General features: G+C 38.3%; 1 protein-coding gene across 4 annotated transcripts in view; it reads right to left on the minus strand.

The window, feature by feature from the left end:
* Positions 1-19,727, minus strand: part of LOC145669009 (metabotropic glutamate receptor 3-like) — a 150,223-nt gene that overhangs the window by 63,569 nt on the left and 66,927 nt on the right. The window contains exon 1 of one of the 4 annotated variants that reach the window (XM_081737336.1): positions 12,351-13,033. The exons of the other annotated variants lie outside the window; for them this stretch is intronic. The gene's annotated coding sequence lies outside the window, so the exon portion shown is untranslated. Of the gene's footprint in view, positions 1-12,350; positions 13,034-19,727 lie in introns of those variants that run through there. 4 annotated transcript variants of the gene reach the window in all.

Here is a 19,727-nt window from a genome sequence, read left to right on the forward strand (position 1 = left end):
TAATTGCATTAATTATTTCCTGTACATTAAATCGAAGTATCTGGTTATTTCCCGTTACAAATCTCCACGTGCAGACATGATATAAAAATCGCTGAGAAGATTACTCCACTGAAAGGAAAATCATTAGTCATTATTTTCAACCGTATTCGTCGTTTGTCGCTCAGGCAGAAGCCATGACGTAAACATTCTCCAATCACAAACACTGGGTGACCTTGGATCTTTTCTGTTATTGGATGTCACAGCTGATGTTTCAAAAGCTATGGACAATAATTTGTCATCCTAGAATGTATGGAGCAACTTTTTTCTTTTGACATTTTTGCTTAGAAATCTAAAGGCTTTATCAGTGTCACAAGTTCAGTTTCAGCCTTCCCTTAAGGGTCTTCACTACAGCGAAATTAAACTACCGCTAATTTTTAGAGTTTTCTATAATATCTTCAAAACAAATAAAAATATTCGAAAAGCAGAAACGTAGTGAACTAGACAATACGATTTTGCATATGATACCTTTACCACAATTCACCTATCTGCTTTTAGTATGCCGCTATTTACAGAACCCGCAAAAAATGCTAAATCTATCTACAATTGCACATCGAAAGCAGATAGATGAGTATCACACATCTATTTTGCTTAGTTTCGAGTAATCTCGCGAAACGTGCAGTGAGGCTCCATATACACGCGTACAAAGTCCCATATTTGAACTAGTTTTTTAGTATGAAATATTAAGCTTTTAAACAAAATTCTGTTTCCGTGGAATTCCTTTAGATCAAACATATAACAAGCGATATATAACTCAATTTCGGTAAAAAATGCATGTGGTGTCTTTTGATGCTAGGCGACTCATATATAGTGTATAGTGTGATGGTCCGATGTTGTCTTTCAGCCAACAGGCAACTTCTCATATATCATTTCTCACACAAAATGACTCGTCATAATTAATTCGATCATTTAACCTAAAATGTATTTCTCACCATTGTGTTTGCCTTTCTCAGATTGGTTTGCAGACTCCCTGAGATATTCTTGAGGAACCCTGGGGTACGCGAACCCCAGCTTGGGAAGGCTGCCCTAAGGGAAATCAAGAGATTATTAATGGTAATGGTACTCTCAAATTGTTAAGCTATTCATGAATACAACTTGTGTAAGCTCCTTCGTGGCTAAACGGTTAACATATGGGCGTAGTGTGGGCGACCCGGGTTTGATTCCAAGCTGAAGCTCATGTAGTTCTGATTCCACGTTAATCAGTAGATCCCGTCTCATATAGCCTCGCTGCTGAAAGGAACGTTAAACTCAAATCAAACTTATCCATTAATACAATCAAATAATGTCGAACTCAATTTTAGGCACCATTCGTCGTACCATAAATTTTATCTACTGTCACTTCGATCGAATATTGAACATTTTACCTTTTAGCAGTTTTCAATCTATCAGATAGTGCGGGCCACATTAACGATTTGAATATCTCGTATTTAGAACTGTTTGTAGTGGGGGTTTCATGTTAAGTACTTAATTTTTGAAAAGTGGTGCTAGGCACGAAAGACAACTATACAAACCACCTATGGCCCGCGGGCCATGTGTTGGAAACTCCTGAAAGTTTACAAATACGGTAAAGCCACGATTATCCGCGGAATTGGGTGGCAAGGGCACCGGGAATAGCGAAAATCGCGGTATAACCCGAAAAAAGACTAAAAATGAATTGCAAACAGGAAAAAATATTTGAGCATAAAAACTGTTTTATTGTTTCTATTGCTTGGGTCGTCAAGGTCAGTGATCAGAGAATGTGAAAGCCATGACGAAAACAAAAGTGCAAGAGCCTACCACTCATCCACAAATTCCGAGAAGGCCTACAGGATTACAATGCACCAGGCCTGCATCCACGGGGGGCTAGGGGGGCCGCACCCCTAAATTTTTGCTGGCCCCCTAAAATTTTCACGGTAGGCTTGCAAATGAACTATAATTATGGTGATGAACTATACTATTGGTGGGATTGGGCCTCCCTAACTTTTACCGCTCCCCCTACACTTTTGGGCTGGCTACCGGCCTGCGATGCACAATGAACCTGTCAGTAATTTTCGACCTTCGCACTGTAGGGCCTATTTTACTTTTCCAGTTGTTGGCTTGGATTATTATTATTATTATTATTATTATTATTATTATTATTATTATTATTATTATTATTATTATTATTATTATTATTATTATTATTATTATGTATTTATTCATTTATTTAATTTTTAAGTTCGTAACTAACCCTCCAGTGGTCGCCCGCGGACTCTTGCTACAGACTGAACAATGAATGTAATTTACTACCACGCAAATTATTCAAGTCCTGTTTTCCATACCTTAACAACAATCGGCTTCTGCTTATCAGAGTAGAGTTGCACCTTGAAACGTGCACTGTTGTTGGAAATATTGATTTTTACAATGCAATTTATTTTTGTTTTAGACAGGGGCGGATCCAGCACGGACTTCTGGGGGGCGGTGGGTTGTAATACTGCTACTTATAGTTACTTTTAAGAGCTCCAAACTCTGGGATGGGTTTAATTTATATATAAGAAAAAAAAACTTTCCTCTTCTGGGGGGAGCAATTGCCCCGATCGCCCCCCCTGGATTAGGGATGCGCACGAGACAAGATTTGTGGCTGTCTCGTCTCGAAAATTTGCTGTAAAAGTGATATCTCGACTCGAAAAATGTATATTTCTCTATTGAAACAGCCGTATCTCGACTCGAATTTTGTCAGGAAAATCCTGTCTCGACTCGTCTCGTGCGCATCCCTACCCTGGATCCGCCACTGGTTTTAGAACATACAGTACTTATTTGCATGCGGAGTGTCAGTCTGCAGCGATTACTTATGAAAAATAATTGTGCACAACTGGAACGGGATTCCAATTTTTTCGCCGCACTCGCGGATAATCGGGGCTTTACTGTATAAATACTAAAAAAATGAGTGCAATAGTTAAAATTCAATCAGAGAAAGTATTTTATCTAAAGCAAATCATGTAATTTCTGTCTCAGAGGAATTGCACAATTACGTTCTTCTCGTGACGGAACGGGAAATTCATTATTAGTCATAACTTTAAGCATGATTGTAATTGCCTCCAAGACATAACATATACTTATTTTTCATTCCTCATTCATAACAAAGTAGAGGAGAATGAAGAAAAGTGGGCTTTTTATGCTCCATCATTCACCACTTGTCTCTGTTTACACGAACATGAATCATCCAGTAGGTGAACAAACAGTCGCTATGCAACTTATGCATCACATTTTTCGTTTGTACATATGTTTGTTCATTCCTTTTTCAGCACGACGGCTATATGAGACAAAACCTATTGTTTGAAATGGAATACGAACTAGTACTCGGGTTTGTATTGAACCATGAATGGAACCCAAGATTCCACGTATATGAAAGACGCACGTCGTTTGTCACTAAGTCCCAAACGAACAAATATTTTTGTAGTAGAAGCATTTGCTGAGAAATATTCGAAAATATTTTTCAGTATTAACTTTTTTTTTTCATCTGGGTACTATTATTACGCTAATAGAGAGATGAATTGCGAACATGAAAAAAAAAAGTGGAGGAGAATAGGACGGGAATTACAAAAGGCAAGGGCGCCGAATTCCCTGTAACTTGAAGGAAGGGCATTCAAATGTGCGGTTGTAGCTAAGGGTCTAAGTTGGCATTTATGAGGATTTTAGAACAAATTGAATTCAAATTATGCCAAATACTCTATATTCACAAAAGATACATATAACAATATATAGGCCTATAACAATAAAAATACATGGGGACCCACATGAGCATTGGACCACCGGCCCCCAATATCGGTACCCTTGGCAAAAAGAGCGTTTACGAAGAAAAAATATGTTTTTCAGTCTTTGAACAGAGTTTAAAAAAAAGGACTTACAAAATATTTCGCGCAGAGTATGAGTATAACGTTTCTTGATTACACTCTTTCGGCTAAGGGACACTATGATTAAGGCAAGTGAATGCTTGTGGAAGAATTGGTGTAATAGAAAGTGAGAGGAAACGGGAGTACTCCGAGAAAACCCACGGACACCATGTTGTCCACCACAAATTTACTTAGCCAGGGATCGAACGAGGGATCCCATGTACAGTCCGCAGCAAAAAACCTGCAACATGAGCATGTAAGTTTATTGTGAAACGACGAAGTCTTTTGCACCAAAATAAGTGTACAGTGGAGGATGCCGAAGTTTCTCCTGGCGTGATTCGTGCCACTTAGACGTTATGTCGATTTACTGCGCTGTTAGACGTAGTTTCACAATAAACTTACATGCTCGTGTTGCAGGTTTTTTGCTGCGGACTGTACAAAAGGTGTGCGGAGCAATGTACTGCATATATCAGAAAGATGGACATTACGCAAAAGCGATGAGAAAAGACTGGGTGCTCTCGAAATGTGGTCGTGGAGAAAAATGAAGAAAACTAACTGCGCCAAACGGACAACTAAGGAAGTGTTACGAATAGTAGACGTCACTGGGACATTTCATTCGCACCAGCCTAATATTTCAAAATCACTCGTTTTCATTAATCATCCATATTCTTGGACCTACAGGACACAATCATGGGACGTTAACTTAAAGATTCCACTTGGACCTTAAGATGCGCCTCTGACTTGGTTGTGTATATGTTGCTGATCGTTTGTAGTGTGCGGAATGAAATAAGGCACTACGGTAAAATATATTTTCTGCGAAGCAATATTTTTTGCCAACAGTTAATAAATGGAAGTGAATCTGTTCGCAATTCTTTTAAGCGACGAATGTGAATTTAAGACCATTCCTATTAAACACATTTGTTATCATATAACAGAGAGATTTAAAACAAAAATAATAATTAAAATGGCAGGATTTCCTTTATTAAGGGGGTTTGATAAATAATTTGATAACTCTATACACAGGAAATGTAAATGACCTAAAGCCTAACTTTATGCATAAACAAACAGGATGGAAAGAAAATTATGCAGTGGAATAAGAATCCATTGGAAAGTTCAGGTTCATTGGAAAGTTCAAAAGTAAAGTCCGAATTCGGATCTTATGATGTACCAATCCAAACCAATAAGATTTGTAATTATATTCCCCTCCTTAAGAACTGTCTTTACATTATCTACTTATCTTCTCGACGTATCCTAAATTCCTTTATCAAGGAATCATCAAGTTATACAGGGTGTTAATGAACTATACCAGCAAACTCTAAGAGGTGATTCCTCACATCAAAATAAGTCAAAAAGTTCCTATGAACCTGTGGGGAAAAGTGCATAGTTTCAGAATTAGGGCTGTCCAAAATCGCGAAAAAGTCAAATTTCAAGAGGTCATATTTCGAATTCGAGAAATCGAGGAGTGGTGGTTCTGATCAGCATAAAGGAAATCACGCATACACAATCTAAAAATGCATGTTTTATTAATGTTCAATGGGTGTACAGACTATTCCTTGCAGCGTGAAATTCCGAGACATGCAATCAACCGAATTTTGAGACACGCTCTGACTTTATGATTGGTCCAAAGTAGGCAAATGATAATCCTTGACAGCAGTGAACACGGAATCCTTTGGCGCGAAGTCCGAAATGTTAATAATCGTCAACAGCACGGTCTCTCGTGCCCGGGAAAAAGAATGCTGCGATGTTTTCTCTCACGCTTAGTGAAGGAAGGAAACGTGAAATATACCGTGACGAAATAGGACATCGCATCACACGTTATTTCGAACACAAAAGAAACATGGAGCTGCAGGTTCCTAACACTTCCGACTTCCCTCCGAAGCACTGGATGTCGATTGTTGTCAAGGCTTAACTCCTGCCTACTTTCAACCCTCCTGGAAACCAGGGTATATCTGAAAACTCTATTGAGAGCATTTTGAGAATTATACCCTATACAGAATACCCTGTACACGTATTGAAAATTGATATAATATGCTTTTTTGGATTGTGTATGCGTGATTTCCTTTACCTTGATAAGGACCACCATACACAATTTGTGGAATTCGAAATAGGGCCTGTTGAAAATAGGGAAAGTTTTGACTTTTTTAGCAGTCGTACCTAAATCTTTGTAAACTCATACGATTCAGTCCATATTTCTTCTTTCGGTACAGTATATTTATGTTTAATACAAATTTCTAAATTACAATTATTTCATTTACTGGAAAATTTCCTTTTAATGCTAGAGATTACGGTGGCTCAATGGTAAAGCGCTTACCTCTGGTATGTGGGGTCTCTGGTTCGAACCCAGATCAAGTAAGTTTTTTGTGGACAACGTCGTGTCGTGAGCTTTCTCGGGGTACTCCCATTGCACCCCACATTCTTATTCGACCAATTCTTCCATCGTCATTCACTTGTCTTAATGATCTATCTCCCTTAGCCTAAAAGGAACAATAATTGGACATTAAGTTGAATTATTTCATTTCATTGTAATGCTCAAGAATTTCAGAACGTGATCATACATTTTAAATACAAATATAACATGCCTAGATTTGTGCATGAGAAGAAACGAGACAATTTTCGTGACAAGATTCGAAACAATACAGAACTTTTTTTTTTTTTTTTTTTTTTTTTTTTTTTTTTTTTTTTTTTTTTTACAATAAGACATATTTCGAGACAAGACATCACGTTCATAACATTTTCGGAACGAGACACCTTCGACCTTTCTCTCGTACGTATCCCTACTCTGGCACAACTTATGAGGCAGCTTTTAATGTTTATTATTATTATTATTATTATTATTATTATTATTATTATTATTATTATTATTATTATTATTATTATGTGGAATTTATATTTTTATATATTTTATCAACTGCTTTCTGTTTATTGATATTCTCACACTGAATTGTTACTTTTAGATAGTAGATCCCAGGCAGCATTGTTTGCCCCGGACCTCCAAACACATAAATCCCAGCCTGCGTGAACACCGCAGTTTCTGCTAATATGTTTAAACAATTGACGTATCAATAGATAAACCATCTAATCTCAAGGAAAAGGATAGTAGTGTTGGTCACAAACTATTAAAAGAAGGTAAATATTTCCCTAAATCTTAAAAGATAGGCGGCACTCCGACCAAGGATATTATAAAATAGAGGATCTGCCCATACGATAAAATCTTGAAGCCATGTGACACAGTTTCGCCACACCCCTCTGCCCGCTCCACGCCATTAAGATCGCAATGTTTCAAGCCAACAATCATGGCGGAAACGAGAGTAGCCAATCGCACATATCAACGCAGACGATGCTCGTTTATTTTTATTTATTTATTTATTTATTTTGTGCTTCATTGTGTTCATAAGATGAAGATACGTATGGGCAGATCCTCTATTTTATAACATCCTTGACTCCGACTGTCAAGCTACTTAATAGAAGTCCAATGTCCCTTGTCAGCAGCAAGAAAGTTTGAGACCAAACTTTTGTATACAGTATGGTCCAAATCTCTATTGGATTTTTGTCTGAGACAAGCTCCCCCATCGGGAAACGAACCCATTACTACGTATGTAAGCTACCAGGCCATGAAAAGTATTTAGTGTAGCTAGCTGAACCTGCCCAGCACATCATTCTGATATGACCCTGGATCTCCTTCCCATTTCCTCGTTACATCTGTGCATGTCTGTTTACACACATAAGTGAAGGACACAAAGGGAGTGAAGTGCTATTGACAAACATATAAATAGCTTTTAATGTATAGATACTGGGTTGAGTTTGTGGCAAACTTGGAAATGTAACAGAGGATGTCAAATGGAGGTTTTCCCTGTTATATATCCGTTCCGTACAACTCATATCCGTCTGAATATGCCTCATTGCGGCTCTTGAGGCCTTTGGAGTTGTCAGCATACAATAGGTTTTGCCATTGTCAGAGGTAAGCAAAGTGCCTGTACTATCCGTCAACCCGCTCTACGTAGCTCCTCTACTGGTTGCCTAACACAAGGATATAAACCTTAGTTTTACCCTAACGACCATGTTAATCTTATGGGCTCAAAACGACCCATAAATGTCGATTAGAAGAATAAAAGCACTTATTTTTTTACTGAATAAGAACTGGCAGGACTACACAAAGATTGAAATAGACTAGTGAAAACAGCACGTTTGTAGAACTTGTGGTTTCCGAGATCTCATTGTAAAAAGGAATTGGCCGTAAACATTACACTTTTCTTGACCACAAACATATAAACATAACATTTTAATATACAGATAAAATCACTTAAGAGTAAGTTAAATATTATTTGTATAACTTCTCCCTCATTTTTACAAACAGTGAGAAGGAAAGCGAAGCAGTTTAATAGAAACAAATTTATAACTTAGGGTTCTCAGATTTAATCCCAAATCGTGACACTTGTGCTTGATGCAAATTTCTCAAGTTAATTCATTCTTAACCAACCGCTAGTCTTACTTATTCCCGTCATCTTTCAACACTAAGTAGACCAAAATTTATCTTCACACAACTAGTGAACCAGAATACAAGACAAAATTTACGCTAAGAACTTTTGATGATGAATCTGAAAAAAAAAAAAAAAAAAAAAAGTGGGAGATAAATTATTCCAAACCGCCAAATCTGTGTCACTAACGGCATATTGCTATATCAATATCTGTCTTCGAAGATCACAAACTAAAAGGTAAATTTTGATGCATCGTTGATGCAAACTGATAAGGAAAGGTCCCAAGTGATTATCTGAATTAGTTTGGGACATAAAACATAAAGAAACAAAATCCATAAGTTCGACTATATAATCTCTACTGGAGATTGAGAACAACTGAATATCCTACACTGTAAAAAACAAAACATCATATAAACACTTTTAGAACAGTTTTTGAGAAAAAATCATAAAATAGTGTTTAAAAAGTGTGTTTTACATGTTCATAAAGCGTTAATTCTTTAAAAAACTGTCTATCTTCTGTGACACATTTAAAACACTTCTCTGCAAACCCTTCGAAAACAAAGTTATGTCACATTCTGCGAATACATTTGGGACGTACTTGGAGAAACCAGTATCCAAAAAGAGGTGAATAATTATGTGTCATCCGGGGATGTTCAAATAGAGTCGGTAATGTGCAAGGGCGCCCATCAGGGGGGTAAGGTGGGGCGCTCGCCCCCCCTCTAGAGGAAATTATACTTCGGAAGATCGAAAACCCAATAGATTTTTAGAATAGTCACCACAAAATTTAAGACATTTGAAATGTCGCTTATAGTTGCCCCCCATTGGAAACCACAACATGGGCGCCCTTGGTAATATGTAAAGTATTCTGTGTCTAAAAATCGTTTCCAAATATTTTGTAGTGTACACCTCTTCCTCCAGACTGATATTCGGAGTCTTATCAGCTTATCTCTACTATGTGGGAAACTAGGCTCGATATTCGGTGGGGATTCATGTTATAATGATCCCGTGTTTCATATGACTTGGGTGCTGAACCTTCATATTAAACTCTAAACAACTAATTAACTAACACAGATTCCTTAGTCCTAGGCTAGTCGAGAAAGCGTTACCCCCTGTAGCGAACGCGGCCAAAGTGGCTATTCAGTAATTTTACCTTCACCAGATGTGTAAATCATACTGTGAGCCAGTCAGGGTTTCCAAGTCTTTTTGCCAGGTCCAGGTGTGTAATAGCTGAGTTCCAATACTCTGCATAAACCATCTTCCAAGCAGCTGTTTCTTACTACAATCCCTTTGCCTGGCAACACGTCTTTCCTTTTTTTCCTTCCTTTTGAAATCTTTCAAACAGCAGGCAGTCTATTGTTCCGACCCGCACCAAATACGCTCGAGCTGACGTTTTCTCAGCGATTTTATTGCTTTTGCGTTTATGATTAGCCATCTACATTTAAATACATGGTCAGCGTATTCCAAGAGTACGCATGAGCAATAAATACGCTTTGCGATCGCCTTAAATAGCCGGGTACTTAAGGACTTTTGTAAGCTTTTTGAACAAAGTTCTCGAAAGCTCTTATCTAGGAGTAAGCACAATGTAAGTTGAATACAGTACGTATGCCTTTCTACTCTGAGCACTTATAGCTACACACAGCGTAGTTTAAACTCTTGCCTTTTGCCCCAGGTGCAATTCGCAGTGCGGACTCTCAGTCTAGTCGAAAAGGTGTAAAACCAAGCCATCATGAGTGGTTTTCCTCATTTACATCAGGCAAAATGCCGGAATGGTACCTAAAATAAAAGTCCCAGGTTGCTTCCTTCCTTTCCCACTTCCCCGAGTACAGTTATAGCCAAGGCTGGATTAACCCATCTGGAGACCTAGGGCTAGAAAAAATATGTGGCCCTTGCTGACTTCGCCTGATACATTCTGTGAAAGTAGAGTAGGGAAGTTAAGGGAATATGTTTCATATTTTTGGTCATATTTTATTTTATGATAATGATTGTATCTTCATGAGTCTTTTTAGATACCCAGTTGAGATTTTGATCAGAGTGGAGACCCCTGATCACATGGAGACCCGGGGCTATAGCCCCCCTAATCCCCCTTTATCCGGCCCTGGTGATCACGGAGGGACATGATCCGTTCTACGCAACGGGTGCAAAAGGTCGTAGATGTCGATTGTCCAGAAATAAAATTCCTAATCCTACTCTGAAATACATGGCGTTAGAGTTCAACAGGGGCTATGGCTAGCCAGAGAGATGTTGATTATGTGTTGTGTAGACTGCATATGATATAAACATAATTTCACCAACTCTTATTTTCAGTGACTTCTTTAATTATATCACGACTTTGGGTCAACTCCGAAAATACCAGAAGTCGGAACCCGTAATCAGCTATACAAAAATTATGAGAGCTAACTACTTGGTTACACCGGTCTGCCCGCCCCTTATTATAACAAAATTGCAACAAATGAATGTGACGTTCTGTGGTAGTGGCATATTTAAAATTTTACTTTTGAAGAGAGAAAATTAAGCATGTGTAGTTTGAATAATATTTATGTCTTTACAATGACGACGCCAGTTTTGCTTTTGGAGGAGGGGGGCCAAACGAAGGGGCTGAGGCATTTTTGGGGCAGCTATTTTTGTGTACCGTATATTACTTGACATTTAAAATACATCGTGTTGGGAGGAGCAGGGGTATCCGCTTCCCTTGCCCCTCTTTGGTATTGTCATTGTGTATCAATATGCTTTATCTGAAATGCTTTACTGTGTGAAATAGGTATTTTAAGTTTAACCCTAGCGGCACAGTCGATATGGGTAAAGATAAATAAGAACAACCTTCACTATATTGAAAAGAAAACAAATAAAATAGATGACCAGAATTTTAACTTGGAAAACGGGAAGCACAAATCAGTGGAAGAGGGGGAAGCTAGGCGTAAAATGCGCAGGTTGTAGTTTGGGCACCTGCAATGTTTTCAAATTGCAAAATACACAAGCAAGGTAATACCAAATAATTACCAGTTTCAAACACAGGCTTAAAATTTGCTAATAAGTGTTGGTGCCAAATCTAGCTTCATAATCCTTTTAACAAAAGAGTGTAGAATTTATTTTGATCATTTGTATTTTGAACAACTATTACGAGATATTCTGCTCTTATTTGTTGAAAAACGGAACATTTAGGCGTCCCGTTTGAGAATCATAAGAAAAACAGGACAACAGTTGAAGAAAAGAGACTGTCCCAGCTAAAATAAGACGATTGGTCACGTTATATAGCTCCCTCCAGCTATCGAACTCAAGACCATGTCAGAGTAAGAAGAGAGCTAAACACGTGATCTGGAACTCTATATTTTATCTGAAACTGGAAGAGAAAACAAGTTATTGCTCAGATCATACAAACATATCTAGAAATAATAATAAAGAGAGGTCATATGCTAATTGTTATTAGTGATGTTGCTTTCTCAGTCTCGGTTTCTAGTTCGATGGTCAGTCATCTTGACTGAAGTTTCAGAATTTACTCACTTCCCGGGGGTGACAAAATCAAAATGTGAGGGGGATGTACTGGGGTACAATTTAGTAATTGACGTCCTGTACAAGAGTGACATGTAATCGTAATCATGGACCCCAGAAGGGGAGAAGGCGCCCTGGCTCACGAAAATGTAGGCTATACGTAATATAGAAACCACGTATATTAGATATCAGAAATACCAGACATAATAGCAACAATGGAGACACCCCCTAGAAAATTTTCTTCGGGATTCCCTGATGGGAATTTGATCTATTTTAGCTCAGGGAGGCAGTTGGCCAACTCCAGGGAAAAAAGAATCCATCTTGGAAGTAGGCCTATACCTGAAAGAACATTGACAAGGTTAATACTGGAGTGGTACTTTAAAAGCGTCCCTGGTTGGCATCATTGTACTTCCTTTTCATTGTTGTTAAATTGGTCTTGCAGCTTCAATATGGAAATTCGCTAATTAACTATCTAACTTAATTAATTAATATTATATCTTACCGGTTCGGACTTCTCTTCTTCACAAATGACGCATTCAGATACACATTGGTCTTGAAGCTGGTTTTAGACTTCAAATAATCCTTTTTATGGTTTAGCAATACAGAAAGTATCAGCTAACGGCAGAATTGGCGATAAGGAATTGATATATGCTTGATAAGATGTCTAATATACACAAATCCATAATTTTGTTTGCACTTGAAAGATACACTTAATACTCGCACATGAAGAGATGACACACACATGAAAAGTAACGAAAGCGCAAAGTACACACAAAAACACTTGTCACAAGTCGACTCCAAATTTTTGTATTCTATATAACCTGTTTTTGATCATAAACCACTGTATATGATATGCAAAAAGATTTGTTGATTTAATAAGTTGTATACAGTTCAAAGAAATAGCTTCGCATGCTTTCACGCCGATTCAGATTTCAGTCAGAGTGATTCAGTGTGACGCGCATAAAGTTACAAAACAAAGGAAGAAAAATAGTAGTTATTCTGTGGTGCAAAGCAGAAGCCCCGTTTGAAAAGTGAACAACCACGGTTTAATAGGTCCGTTCCTTTTGTCGTCTGTAAAACGGTGAGAGAACTTAACGAATTCACGCTTGTCTGAAGCAAGTGTTATGTACGAGTGTGTGTTTTACTTTCTTAGCGAACGAAGAAGAAAAAGCTAATAAAATGTTTTGTATTCCCGCCTCCTCTGAACTCACTGTTTTTGTTGTAACTGGAAATCCATGACGCATACCTATCTGACGTCAACGTTTGGTTGAATTTCCGGAAAAGAAGGGAAGAAGATAAGCACAACAATCTATAGGTCATTATCACAACAATGATTAACCGACAAATAAAACAAGATTATGATTACGATCTCATTAATTTACTTAATATCTTACGGCTTAGTTAATTACTATGGTTAAAACATTAGTTTGTATAGGCTATACTTTCTTTCAGAGAGAAAGTATTTCAGTTTTTTTATTTCTTTTTCCTGGCGGATTCTCATAGAAATCGTGCTAATTTGTTGCAAATAATGTTGCAAACTAGGGCAAATACACCTGTTACAGTCTTCCAGTACTTTTTTTTTCTCTACATTTTCTTGTCGATGGACTAAGAAAAGTTTATAGACGGGAAAGTAAGTTATTCTGTGCAATGGTGCACTGTAAAATTGACTCGACTAAATAACTGTTTTCTGTTATCCCTGTCCCTTCTATCTATTTGAAATAGCTGATTGATTATTATCTACTCAGCTTGTTGAAGCGAGCGTAGCTAAGCTTCTACCCATTCGACTTCATCGACATCTGTGTCTATTTTCAGTCTATCCGTTTGTCTGTTTGATAAACCATCCGATTTTAATGAATTTGATAGATTCATAGCTACATGCCTTACTGCAATTTGACAAATAATCCTATTGTTTGAGGTTTAAATCTATCGATAATGAGGGGAAGGGCGTGGTGGCTAAATGATAGAGGCTGACCTTTTGTGCATGGAAAAAAATGAAATGAAATCTTTGAGTTTTACGTCCCACGGTTATGCCGGTTAGGCTAAAGGAGACGGTGATTATGAGAAATGAATGAAATGGTGGAATAAAGAAAGTGGGAGGAAACAGGAGAACCCCGAGAAAACCCACGCACACAGTGTTTGTCCACCACAAAGTTCACTTGGTGGGGTCTGGGATCGAACCCGGGACCCCAAGCACCAGAGCTGAACGCTCTACCACTGAGCCACTGAGGCCCCCCTTTTGTGCATGGAGTTCTTGGTTCGATCCCGGCCAAGTAAGTTTGTCGTGTACAACATCGTGCCCGTGGGTTTTCTCGAGGTACTGTTTCCTCCCACTTTTTCATTCCACCAATTCGTCCACCACCATTCATTTGCTGTAATCATCATCTTCCTTAGCCTAAAAGTCATAATCGTGGGACGTTAAACTGAAAGATTTCATTTCATTTTCCATTTACAATTAAGTATAAAAGTCGCTCCCATGTTGTAAGTTTTAAACATTCATGCAAGGTATTTTCTCAATACAGGGTGATCCAAAAGTAGGCATACACCTCTGCATTGATCAACTATAACATTCTAGTTTATGGGTTCATTTGCTTCGGCTCTTTTGAGCTTGAGATATAAGTAGAAACACATTAAGAATTAATAACAAAGAAACTAAGTCTAGCTGATGGCTAACAATAAGAAATGATATAAACTGCAATGAGCCGATCAGTACGGCACTGTATACTTACTTTGTGGGCCCGCGTAGCGTAGTAGCTAACGCTCTCGACTTCGTTGCGAGCGGTCCCGGGTTCAATTCTCGGTGGGGACACTCGATCGAAAACGTGTAAAAAGCTTTTTCAGGCGAGCCACCCTGAATGAGGTTTTCCTGGGTTTTCTTCATTCATACCAGGGAAATGTCGGGGTAGTACCTAACTTATAGGTCCCAGGCCGCTTCCTTCCTTCCCCAATCCTTTCTTCCTTCCCGCCGAGGGACGTCATCCCTCAAAACGTGACGGGCTAAATGGCTTTAGATGCCGAAAGCCCAGAAATCTAAATCCTAAATCCCTATATACCTACTTTTGGGCCACCCTGTATAAAGTACGTAAAATGTTTTCGATTACGATAAAACGTAGTAGGCCCATGCAGCTTCTTTTTTACCGTCGAATGATAGATGGTGGTAAAACACGTCTAAAACAAACAATAAAAAAATACCTCCGCACTGGACTACTTTGATGTAATAAGTTCACTATTTGAATATCCATAATTATTTTTTAAAAATGAAAAATGAAATAAAATCTTTGTTTTACGTCCCACGCTTATTCCGGCTAGGCTCATGAGAAATGAAGGAAATGAAATGAAGAAAGTGAGAGGAAACGGAATAACCTCAAGAAAACCCACACACATAATGTATTTTTTGTGCTTTAATATGAAGCGAATTGTGAAAGGACAATACATTAGACCTATATGTTCTAGTGAGATTCGAACCAGCGCCAAAAAGTTTCAGAATCATCAGACACTGGCGGATCTAGAACATAAGCTGGATTTGTGTGAGTTGGGATCGAACTAAGGACCCCATGCACTAGAGGTGAATGCGTTACCACTAAACCACCGCGGTCCCCCATAATTATTAAACTATGTGAAATTAGGGACACCTTGTCCTATAAAAGATGGTACATAGTACAAGAAATATCAAAACGTTATAATGATGGAAAATAGCAGGTATTTTTTATTTTTCTTTTCTTTTTTTCTTTTTTGTGCTGTAATTAATGTACAAATTCCTAATAATAGTGACATTTTGTTCACCTCCGGCAAATTATTAATCGGGAGATTTTATTTTTAAAAAATATTAAGTGGGAAGGAAGTCCTCTCTACGCAAGAATTTACTAGAATTCCCACTGTACGAGATAAGACATAACACAGGTCTGCAACCAAAAAGCTGTTTGCATAAGTTTAGCTGATGTTTACGCTTTTGGGTGCACCGAAGTCAAAAATGACCCCCGTTTCTTCCTGGGACGTCAAGTTTTTGCACAATCGAAATGTAACGTGGTCAAACAGGTAGCTGGAAATCGCTAAATTACAAATGCATCACACGAAAATAAAAATGAACATGGAAGATTAAATATATTTGTGCTCCCCGAAACATGAAAATACATGTATATTGGTCCGGATGGGGTTCACTGACACATATCGTATGTGTCATGAATAAGAGTACGAGATTACAAAGAAAAATCAAAAACAATAAATCTGTTCATAAAACGAATTTAGTTAAGATTACATCTTAGATTTGTAAAACGTTGGTAAATAGTTCTGGCTACATTGTTTGTTGCTCAAATACTACGAGTACGCGAGTGCGCGGGTTTTTGTTGGCCCTGATATTAGAAAACTCATCCGACAAAGACTCATCAGTTCAATGACTCCAACTCAAAAAAGAGTCTTGGGCTGCCTTTACTGTGGTCATCAAAACGTTTTTGGGAAACTGAAAGGAACCACAGTACAAGGAAATTATGGGGGGGAAAAAATGATGCATGCGTTCCGAAAGCTTGGTTGCTCCATGAGTTTAAAAGTCCATTTTGTCAACTCCCACCTTGACTACTTTCCTGACAATGTGGGAGCAGTGAGTGAAGAGCAGGATGAGCATTTCCATCAAGATATCAAAGAAATGGAACGACGGTATCAGGGGGACTGGAGTGTTACGATGATGGCAGACTACTGCCAGATGTTGTTTAGGGATCTTCCGGCAGCCACCTACAAAAGGACAAGCTTCAAACGAAGTTTGACCTTTAAAAAACAGACTATTTCATAAGCAATCTAATTGAGGGTGGTATTACTTTTTTTGTCTTCACGTGTGTGCGTGTTTCTGTACATTAATTTGTGTTACGCTGTTAATGGTGTTTCTGTATATCGCATTTTTGTGTTCATATTTTTGTTCAACAATGACCAACTCGTTTGTTCGAAACAAAGACGTCCCACGACAAAACGGTTGTCATTCCTGGATTCAGCGCACCCCAACACATACGAATCAGTTATTTACACCGAAACAGCTTAGCGTTGCTTTATTTCTGCAGACCTGTGTAATTTTCGTTATGTGACACGAGACGAGACAAGACTTTTTCGAGACGAGATACCCACAATTCTTGTCTCGCAGGCAACCCTAGACGCTATAGAAGAGATAGACGAAGGAAAACAAGGGAGGATGAGAAAAAGATTTACAATTAATGGTTGATTTTAAGGTAATCAGGATAGGTGGCGTAGAAATTCCTATGCCAAGACTAGAAGATAATCTGGGAGCCGTTGCTGCAGCAAGTAACCTGCCAGCAATAGAACAATATATTTGTGATGATAATAATCCTGTTGATTACTATGATGGGTGATCATTTGAACTTCTACGTGACGCTTTTGTTTTGCGTATGGAGAAGTGACGACAACGAGTATCTGATGTTGCGGGAAGTGTGTCACTACAATTAGGTAAATGTATCTGATTCTCTGTGGTTTGTGGTTGATATTTCCCGGAACATTTCTACGAATCCTTATCTTCAACTATTTACTATCATTTCTGTGCGTGTCGGTGATAAATAAACAAATGATCTCAACGTATTCCTTATAAATTGTGATCTCTGTTTGAAAATACGATTGCATAGTTGTTCCGCTTCGTAACACAGTTCCAAGGAAATAATTTATCCGCATTGAAAAACTTGATTTTCAGCCAGTGGCTCTATGACGAACTGAAGATAAGAATGTATTTTGAACATTTACTTGTTGTGTTTCTGTGCTTTAATATGAAGCGAATTGAAAAAGGACAATACACTATACCCATATGTTCGAGTGAGATTCGAACCGGCATCAAAAAAAGATCCACAATCATCTGGCAGTGACGGATCTGGAACATAAAAACTGAGAGACCAGCCAAAACCCAAACTATGATAGGTATATCACAACTGCAATATAAACTTCCAAAGTATATAAATAATAGCTTATTTGTCACTCAAAAAAATAGGGAGGAGGCATACCCCTCCTCGATCCGCCACTGTCATCTGCTTAATACCTTAAATCGATCCCTCATGCCAGATGGATGTTCTTTAGGTCTGCTGCACATTGACCAGAGGACAGGACAACCAACTCGAGGTTCAGTACTAGGCCTATGGGGAGTGTAACAAAGCTTTCAACCAATCGACCGATCAAAAATTTCAAATATCGATATCGAAAAATTTTACTGATCGATATGTCGATATCTCGATGCTACTATACTTTCCTATATTGGGATAATTTCGATATTTCGATGTATCGATCCATAATTTTAAAGTACCGGTATCAAAAATGTTACTGATCGATATGACGATAACTCGATTTTACGATACTTTCCGATATTGAGATATTTTTGGATATATCAAACTATAATTTTCAAATATCGATGTCCAAAAATTTTACTGATCGATATGTCGATATCTCGATATTGTCAGATATTGGAATATTTTTTCGATATTTCTATACATTGATTCATAATTTCCAACTATCGATATCGGAAAATATTACTGATTGATATGTCACTCTAGCACGCACGAATAGTTTGAAAAGACCTCTCCAATGTTGTGATTGAGAAACATGGTAAATACTGTCTCTTTCTCTGTCTGCATCTTCTCTTCCTTCCTGGTTATAGTTGAACTAGTTAGCACCAACAGCAGGATTGCTAATCTAATGGTTTTCCTACAAAATCTGATGTTGTTGGGTAACAGCAATGTTGTTTACAAGTTTATAGCGTCTGGGATTGAACCAGGGTCGCCTCACACCAGAGATTAACGTTCTTCCATTAACTCAACGCGCCTTCGGGAATCCCTAGTATCCTAATAGAAAAACTTAGGGAAAAGAGATGTGTGTAGGCTTAAGCATATAGTCCTTCTATAGCACCAAGGTTATGAAGGATGGACTTCGAACCATGGACAAGACTTGAATCCAATGCAGTTGTTGAGTGCACATAGCTCCACGCAAGATCAACCGTTCCCCGCCGTACAATTCCGCCTCTAAGAGAGCAGAACTATACAGAACTAAGCAACTAACACCGGCTATCTTCAGATAGACAAACATTGAAAGAGGGTGGCATAAAACAAGATTTTAGAGAGGATTGGCTAGCATATAATCCTATGAAGATATTTTGTTTCCGTGGCGATAAACCTTTGTGTTCCGCAAACTATAGAATTACTTAGTTACTGTCAGATACATGAAAGCTCCGTTAACAGATCCATCTCAATAGTAGATACCTACATAATATGGACGAACTTTTTGTCCTGTCAAAAATATACATAAAGGTAACCAAGAAAGTTCTATCGTTTTTCACCCACTACATTTGAATACTGATATGTCACCTAAGGCGTACCTGGAAAATTAAAAATAGTCCCCATCAGCATCGACTACCTCTGCCAATACTCTGGAAAGCTATGAATTTCACCGCAGTAGAATTTGGTGGCCCGTGAAGCGAAGAATGTATTAAATGCATTTTGCACCTCTACTACGGATTTGGACTGGCGTCCTCTAAGGTGATTGTCGAAGGAATGGAACAGGTGATAATCAGACGGTGCAATGTCCGGGAAGTATGGTGAATGCAATAGTGTTTTCCATCCAAGGCGTAGAATGGTTTCCCGGGTTACCCTAACCACGTGGTTTTTAGCGTTGTCCTGTAACAGGAGAATCCCTTTGCAATTCTGAAGTTCTGGCTCCAGAGTTTTGAGTATTTCTTGAATACGCCTCAAGTGTTGATAGTACACAGTTCCATTGATGTTCTAACCAGCTTGTAGCAGTTCCCGATGCACAATGCCTAGAGAAGTCCACCAAACACACAGGAGGACCTTCTGGTGCACTGCTGGTTTCGGCTGTTTTGGAACCGGTTCATGGGATGCTAACCAATGATGAC

Source organism: Thermobia domestica, chromosome 13 (genome assembly GCF_964235325.1).
Source record: "Thermobia domestica chromosome 13, izTheDome1.hap1.1, whole genome shotgun sequence".
Lineage (NCBI taxonomy): Eukaryota > Metazoa > Arthropoda > Insecta > Zygentoma > Lepismatidae > Thermobia > Thermobia domestica.